Source organism: Lutjanus erythropterus, chromosome 12 (genome assembly GCF_056507025.1).
Source record: "Lutjanus erythropterus isolate fLutEry1 chromosome 12, fLutEry1.hap2, whole genome shotgun sequence".
NCBI lineage: Eukaryota > Metazoa > Chordata > Actinopteri > Lutjaniformes > Lutjanidae > Lutjanus > Lutjanus erythropterus.
The window spans coordinates 39,759,643-39,766,892 of NC_139328.1; the positions used below are offsets into that span (position 1 = coordinate 39,759,643).

The window sequence follows — 7,250 nt, forward strand, 5'->3', positions numbered from 1 at the left end:
ATGGTGCCGATCACCTTGTCAACCATAAACAATTTGTCACGGCTGCTGTCCATGTCACTGTGGTGCTGAACTCTGTGTGTAAAGGCGCCGTGTGCTGCGCAGCGGCAGCATTAGAAAAGAAAAGTGGCGTCACACAACTCCAAATGTGGCTTTCCTCTCCTCTTGGCGCTGATGAAGCTCCTCATTAGGCTGCCAATGTCCAGACTGTCCAAAACATCTCCATGAACATGAAACAAACAACGCGCTCGCCGTCCTCAATATAATGGAGCCATCTCCATTTGCTAAACCAGCTCGCACTGAATGACCGACAAAACGTTTCTTTACCAAATGACCTTCCCGGAAATGTGAAGCTAGTTGTTTGATGCGGTGCCTCCTAAATACTAGCATTTTGACCTGGGACGTTAGCTTGAGTTGCAGGTGCACAGCTGATGTCCCGGGGGTCACAATCTGGGGGTGCTGCTGCTGTCTTGATCATTTTCGGGGTGGGTGGACTGGGCTGTGAGTCTGCCTCCTCATTTTTAATGTAGGTAGATCATTTTGACTTGGTCATTTTAAAAGTAACTCGCAAGCCGAAAAAGTGTGGGCACCCCTGATCTAGAGTGAAGATTCAGGCTAAAACATGATGTAAATAACATTCTTTTAGTCAACCTGGTCTGTTGGGTCTTTAGGAGACTTGGATTACACCAGACGAGTAATATGTAGTCTTTTTTTTTCTCTTGTTTTTACATGTTTGAAAACTAGCTATGATTCATTTTCATTGTTTGGAGGATTCTGCAATGCTGTTTTCCTGTGAAAGTGTTTTTTGTGGACTAAAAAACTAAACCTGATTTTCAGTTGGCATGAGGCGAGTAGATAACAACTAAATTTTCAGATTTAAAAAAACAAAACAAAAAAACACAAACAATAATTTTACACACAAATGTTACATAAACCGTATATAAAAACACAACCCTTTTTAGCGGGGTAACATGAATGCTAACCGCCCGGTCATCTTGCTAGCTGGTGAGGTATGCTGGCCATCTTGTTAGCAGGACGACACACTTTTAAAATAAACTACGCGCAATCCTGATGAATCGGCCACAGATTTTAAGTTTTAACTTTTACATTCTCACATAACAGAATCTTAAAATTACATTCCGTAATATGAGATGTACGAGGCACTAGACAATTAAAAAAAATATATATTCTCCTTGAGCCTATAAAGAAAATAGCCTATGATTTATACCTGGGTCATGTCCTTGTTGCGCACGAGGAAACCAGCATATTCACCTTATGTGGTTTCAGAGAGAATCAGAGAGGGGTAACAATATTTCCAGCTGCACTGAAAACTCTCTCCGATGGTGCACTTGTTGCGCAAATGCACATGTACTTGCAGGCGACTTTAGAGAGGAGAGGATATCTACCCTGGTTGTCACTCCACCATGCGAGTGGGTCTGCATTGGAGTCGATGGGGTCCTCCTGGAGGTAGCATGTGAGTTCAGTGTCGGCTCAAACTCTCTTGGGTATGGTTGCAGAGGTGGTTGTCCATGGCTTCAGCAGGTCTCTAAGGGTTTTCTTTTTAGCCACTGGTGGCATCGCTGTTTGCGCCGAGGACTCCTGTTGTGCAGCAGCTGATGCACTGACACCGCTCCCTCCGTCCTCCACGTCTAGTATTTCCTCAATCAGCGCGTACTTTGTCTCCTCTGTGTCATCATCAAAATTGTTGCCCCATTATCTAGGGTCCAGCAAGCAGGCCTTTGCCAAAGTTTTTTGTAGGGCAGCTGGTCTGTACTTCTCCTCGAGAACACTGCACATCTTCCGCTTGATGTCCGCGGTCAGAGTGGTGTCCTCGTCCGATGGTTTTAAAACATCTTCAGTGAGGAGTTTCAGGATGGGTTTAATGGATGAGACTGTGACATAGGTCTCGCCGGACAGCAGATCCGTAAATTCAGCCGCTGGCTTTAATGCCACGTTCACTGACTCCAAAACCGCAATGTCCTGCCAGTTAAGAATGAGATGCTGATGCTGCCAATCATCCAGAACTCTTTTTACGGCCAGGGTTTTCTCCAAGACTCGGTCCACCATTTTCTGTTTGGAGTTCCATCTTGTAGGACAGTCCTGCATGGACAGAGTGATGGCCATTTAATTATGGAAGTGAAATTAGGCTGGCTACACCTACTTAGTAATTCTTTAAATGAATAGGCTATATTTTAAATTATTTTTCATTTCAGTGTATTTTTTTCTAAACTAAATTTTTTTTTAACCATCTCACAATGCCAGCAACAGGTCGTATGGGCAGTTTCAGGCTGCATCGATGTTTCATTGAATGAATGAATTTTGGGCAACATTTTAAAAGATTATTCATTTTCACAGTATTCAGATAATTTTTTAGTAAATCTATTGGGCCTATCTAATGATTTAAAATAGGCCTACATATAAATAATCCCAGCAAGACAAAGGAAAATTAGAATATACAAAAAGAATAGCGTATTGACTCCAAGGATGTATTAACTATCATTAGGTGTTTATTTTGAGAAATCATAAGAAATCTGGAGGCTCAATGATAATTGTGTTATTAAGTGGGCTATTAATATAACTTCTGAAGGCTAGTTTACCATTATGAGCCCGTGCTGCGGGATTTGGAGCTCCGCTTGCGCTCTCACCATATCTCTCCTTTTCAGCCAGCTCTGGGAGAACGCACCCACTAAGGTGTTGCACAGACCCATTGCTCGGGCTGTGCGATCCTTAACGCTTGCCATTGCGTTTGTCACTGCCAGGTGTAAATTATGTCTGAAGCAGTTTAGCCACATCCAGCTCAATTTTCTCACTGCTGTGGTGATGTTTGCCCCGTTATCTGTTGTTATGCACGTCAGCTGCTTCTCATCCAGGGGCCACTCATCAAATGCGCTGCGGCAAGCCTCTGCGATGTTGTCGGATGTGTGATTCTGGGGCATAAACACTGTTTTGAGGTAGCATGATTTTAGAGTCCAGTCTGTGGTCAGGTAATGTACAGTTAAACTCATGTAAGGAGTCATATTTATGCTTGACCACATGTCAGTGGTGGCAGAGAAACAGTCCACATTTTTGAGCCCACTCTGAACCGATGCTCTGACTGTATTGTACATTTTTGGGACAGCAGTTTCTGAGAAGTAGGTTTTCCCTGGCAACTCATATTGCTTGTCAAATTTTTTGAAGCAGTGGCTTGAATGCCAGTTTCTCCACCGTGGTAAACGGCACCATCTCCTCGACCAGGTACCGTGTAACAGTGTCTGTTAGGCGTTTATGCCTTTCACTTTCAATGCTGTACTTGGCAACTCGAGCAAAGGCTTTGCAGACTCCAAGCTGTTGGCTGGCACTGACATGAGCTGCTGTGCAACTCGGTGTGGGAGGAGGCAGCCTCACCTCCATAGCTGGATGGTAACTTGCTAATTGAGACCTTAAATTCAAAGTGTTTCCTCGTTTTACTTGGATCTTTTTGCCGCAGATTTTACACATGGCCTCATCTAAATTTGCTGGTTCCCCCTTTTCATTTGGCTGAAAGCTGAAATGCTCTCAAAGGGGTGAAGTAACATTTGGTTTCGGTACAAGCGCAACTGCCATTGTCTCCCGCTCAACGTAAGGTTTGGTGAGGTCAGCTCATGTGCGGTGGTGATGGTGGCTCACCATGCACTGCAGTGGGCTTCTTAGTGTCGCGGTAATTCATTTTTGTGGTTACCATGACAGCCCTACCTGTAAAATCCGTCTGTTCTCTTATTTACTCTTGTAAAGAAAACCCAGTGTTCGGATTAAAAATCACTTATGATGTGATTGGCTGTTGTAAAAAAAAAATAAAAAATACTGTGCTGTGATTGGCTGTTGTATAACCCTCCTGTGCCATGGATGGTTCCCTCTATGTTGTGATTGATTATTGTAAAACAAAAAAAAAAACAAAAAAAAAAAAGAAAAAGAAAAAACTGTTCTTTTATTTGTTCTTGTGCTGTGATTGGCTATCATCATTGGCTGATGTAAAACCCACCTGTCTCGTGGTTGGCAGCTGTAAAGGGTCTGACTGTTGTAACAAGGATTAGGGTTAGCAAAAGTGTTAACAAAAAAACAAAAACAACCCTTGTACTGGGTTTGGCACCTGTAAAACTACTCCAGTGCTGTCAGTGGCTGATTTAAAACTCCCCTGTCCTGTGATTGGCTCATAGAAAATTCCCTGTGTTTTGCTATGCTGTTGTAAAATCCCCCTCTTCTTTTATCTGATCTTGTAGAATCCCTGTGCTACGATTGGCAATTGTTAAAAAAAACGACACATGTTCTAATTGGCAGTTAAAAAATAGTGCCATTGACTATTGGTCGGTTCGGCTCAGCTCAAAATGATGTCAGATTGGTTTACAAATACGCAAGAAGCTTTTATGGATCGGTCTCAAGTCTCTAGCATGTTATCCCGGGAGACTTAAATCCCTGCCTTTTATCAACAATTTAGACCAAATAACTTCCCTTGATCATAACACAATCATTTACAACACACTATTGATGTGGAAGGATGTGAGAAAACACCTAGATAACCTGTATGTTGTTTATGTTGGATCTCCCCTAACGTTTAACCCTGATCTTCCTGTACAGATCAGGAGTTTTGGTCTGAAGGAGTGGCCTATTTGATTTTGCAGGCCTGATGATCTTTGGCTTTGAAGTTGTTTCAGCAAATTAGAACAGATTTTAATATCCCTCACAGAGATTTTTTTAAGTATCTCCAAATTCCATTTTACATAATCTCTTTTAAGGAAGAATGGGATTTGCTTGACACTGTCAGTTAAGAGATATATTGATCTCAGCCAGATCTCATAAGGATGCAAGGGGATCTTTCCGAAATGCACTTCAATTCCTATACGTCAGCAATTTTTTTACATTTTTTCACAGGATTTATTGTACACCTGCCTGCCTCCAGAAAATGTTCACCAACAGCTCAAACCTCTGTTTTAAATGTAAAACACACAAAGGTACATTTGCTTCATGTGTCCCGGTCATGCCAGTGTATGCACGTATTTTGAATAGAGCTTCACTCTGTAATTCAGGAGGTTACTGGCAGACAGTTCTTATTGACCCCTTTGTTCTCCTTGCTGCACCATACTTCAGACAATTTCTTTGGTGATGTCAAATCTGTGTTAACGGCTCTTTTATATTTGGCTAAAAAGCGCAACTTGTTGGGATGGTCTGTCCCACAGGTCCCCACAGTTGACATGTGGTTATCACAGATATCAGCTGTGCTTCCTCTGGAGAAACTGACTTATAATCTCAATAACAAATCATACAAGGAGCGACGCCTGTAGCTCAGCTGGTAGAGCGCACGTCCCATGTACTGTTGTTATCAGTCCTCCACAGTGGCCGCTGGTTCAACTCCCACCTGTGGCCCATTTGCTGTGTGTCATCCCCTGTCTCTTGACCCCCCTTTCCTGTCATATCTTCTGCTGCCACTGTCAAATTAAGGCAAAAAAGCCAGAAAAAAATTATCCTGGAGGAAAAAAACAAAACAAATCGGGCAGGTTCTGTCACCTTTGGGAACCCTTACACCTTTTCCTCCAGAAACTCTGACTTGCTAACTGATGACATCTGTTGATGTCAATATCACATTGTTGGACAATGTCTTTTTTTATTTGCTTATTTGTCTTAGTCGTAATATTGTGCAGCATTTCTTCTTTTTGTGTTTTTTTTTTGTATGGATAATATATGATGTTTATGTGTTGTTTATGTTGGTTGATATTGGTTGTTTATACATGTATATGTTTTAATTATAAAATCTCATAAAAAGAAAAGAAAAAACAGGGTGTAAATTAGACATATTTTAAAAATATGACACTATTATCATTATTCCAATGTGCTTTATGTGTCTATTTTTCAGGATTATGATTGAATAAAATATTGAAATATTAATGAGACAAGTTTTTATCTAAATTTTTGGTAAGTTAATCATTAATAATTGAATAATAAAAAAAATGTCAGATTAATCAGTAAATTGATCAATAGATTAATCATTTAAATAATCATTAGGTGCAGCCCCTTATGGGAATGCATTTACTGCTACACTGCACTTTTATATTAAGATAAAAACATGACATAGTAGAGCTTCACTACTTAGAGTGTTGACCACATGCTTGGAATAATAATGTCTTCTTTACAGTTTTTGTAAATGTTCTGTGCATCAGCCAAGTCACATTATCTGTCAGTCAGTGGCCATAAGTAATAGACTCCAGGGACACATAATTACAGATTCACTGTTTACAGTAAACTGTCTGTTATCCCTAAAAATAACACAAATTGTTTTGGCATGTAGTTTTGACATTTTTGAAGACCGCTCCCACTCCTTTTGGAGCTCAATAATTATTGTCTTTATTGTCTTTTGGCCTCAATGTATATTGATTTCTATATTCTGATATATATACAATTTCAAGTGGTCACACATGCTTACTCAGACCAACAAACAGCATGTTCATGTCTTTACTTTCAGAAGTTGGTGGTGCACTTCTTGTTGCAACAGATATTATGTTTATTGCTCTCTTCATGTATGCGTTAAATACACTTGAGGTGCACCTGTAATTGCAGGGCCTCACCACAACATCTCACTGAAAGCCATGTATCTCTCCTCTGAATATTATTCACAAACATTCTAAAAAATGAAAAAAAAAAGAAGGAGGGACAGAAACTTTTATCTTGGTCAGGAGGTGTGGTTGACGCTGTTGCTGGGTATGACTTATTCTTTTAAAAGATATGATTGGTTGATCCAAAAAATAGGACAGATAGAATTAGTCTCTATTAGGGCTGAACAATTAATCAAAATTTTGTCACAATTGCAATATGTTCTGCTGCAACTTTCAAATCACAGGATGTGCAACATTTTTGAAAGGCAAAGTGAAGGTCAAAATACCATTTTAAATTAAATATTGTGGTGCTGCAGAGGTGTACTGGCCGACACATCATTCTCTAGTTTAGTGCAGATCCCTGAAAATAACACACCATAATCATTTTAATGTGTTTTTCAACTGAGAATAATGTAAATAATATCCTTTCCTCCAATATTACAAATCCTATTGCAACAGCAAAATCAGTCAAAATAATTGCAACTAGATATTTCTTAAAATTTGTTCAGCCCTAGCCCCTATTAAGACATGGTGTAATTATGAACACTATTTAACCCTCATTAACAACCGTGGACCTTTTTGTCCTTTTGGATTTTAATTTTTCAATCATTTTGGCTGTGTTAATTCATATTGCATACACTTTGGTCAGGTTGT

At 40.1% G+C, this 7,250-nt stretch overlaps 1 pseudogene; it reads right to left on the reverse strand.

Moving 5' to 3' along the window:
• Positions 1-1,270: 1,270 nt before the first annotated feature.
• Positions 1,271-3,014, reverse strand: LOC146318494 (E3 SUMO-protein ligase ZBED1-like; annotated as a pseudogene).
• Positions 3,015-7,250: the final 4,236 nt, after the last annotated feature.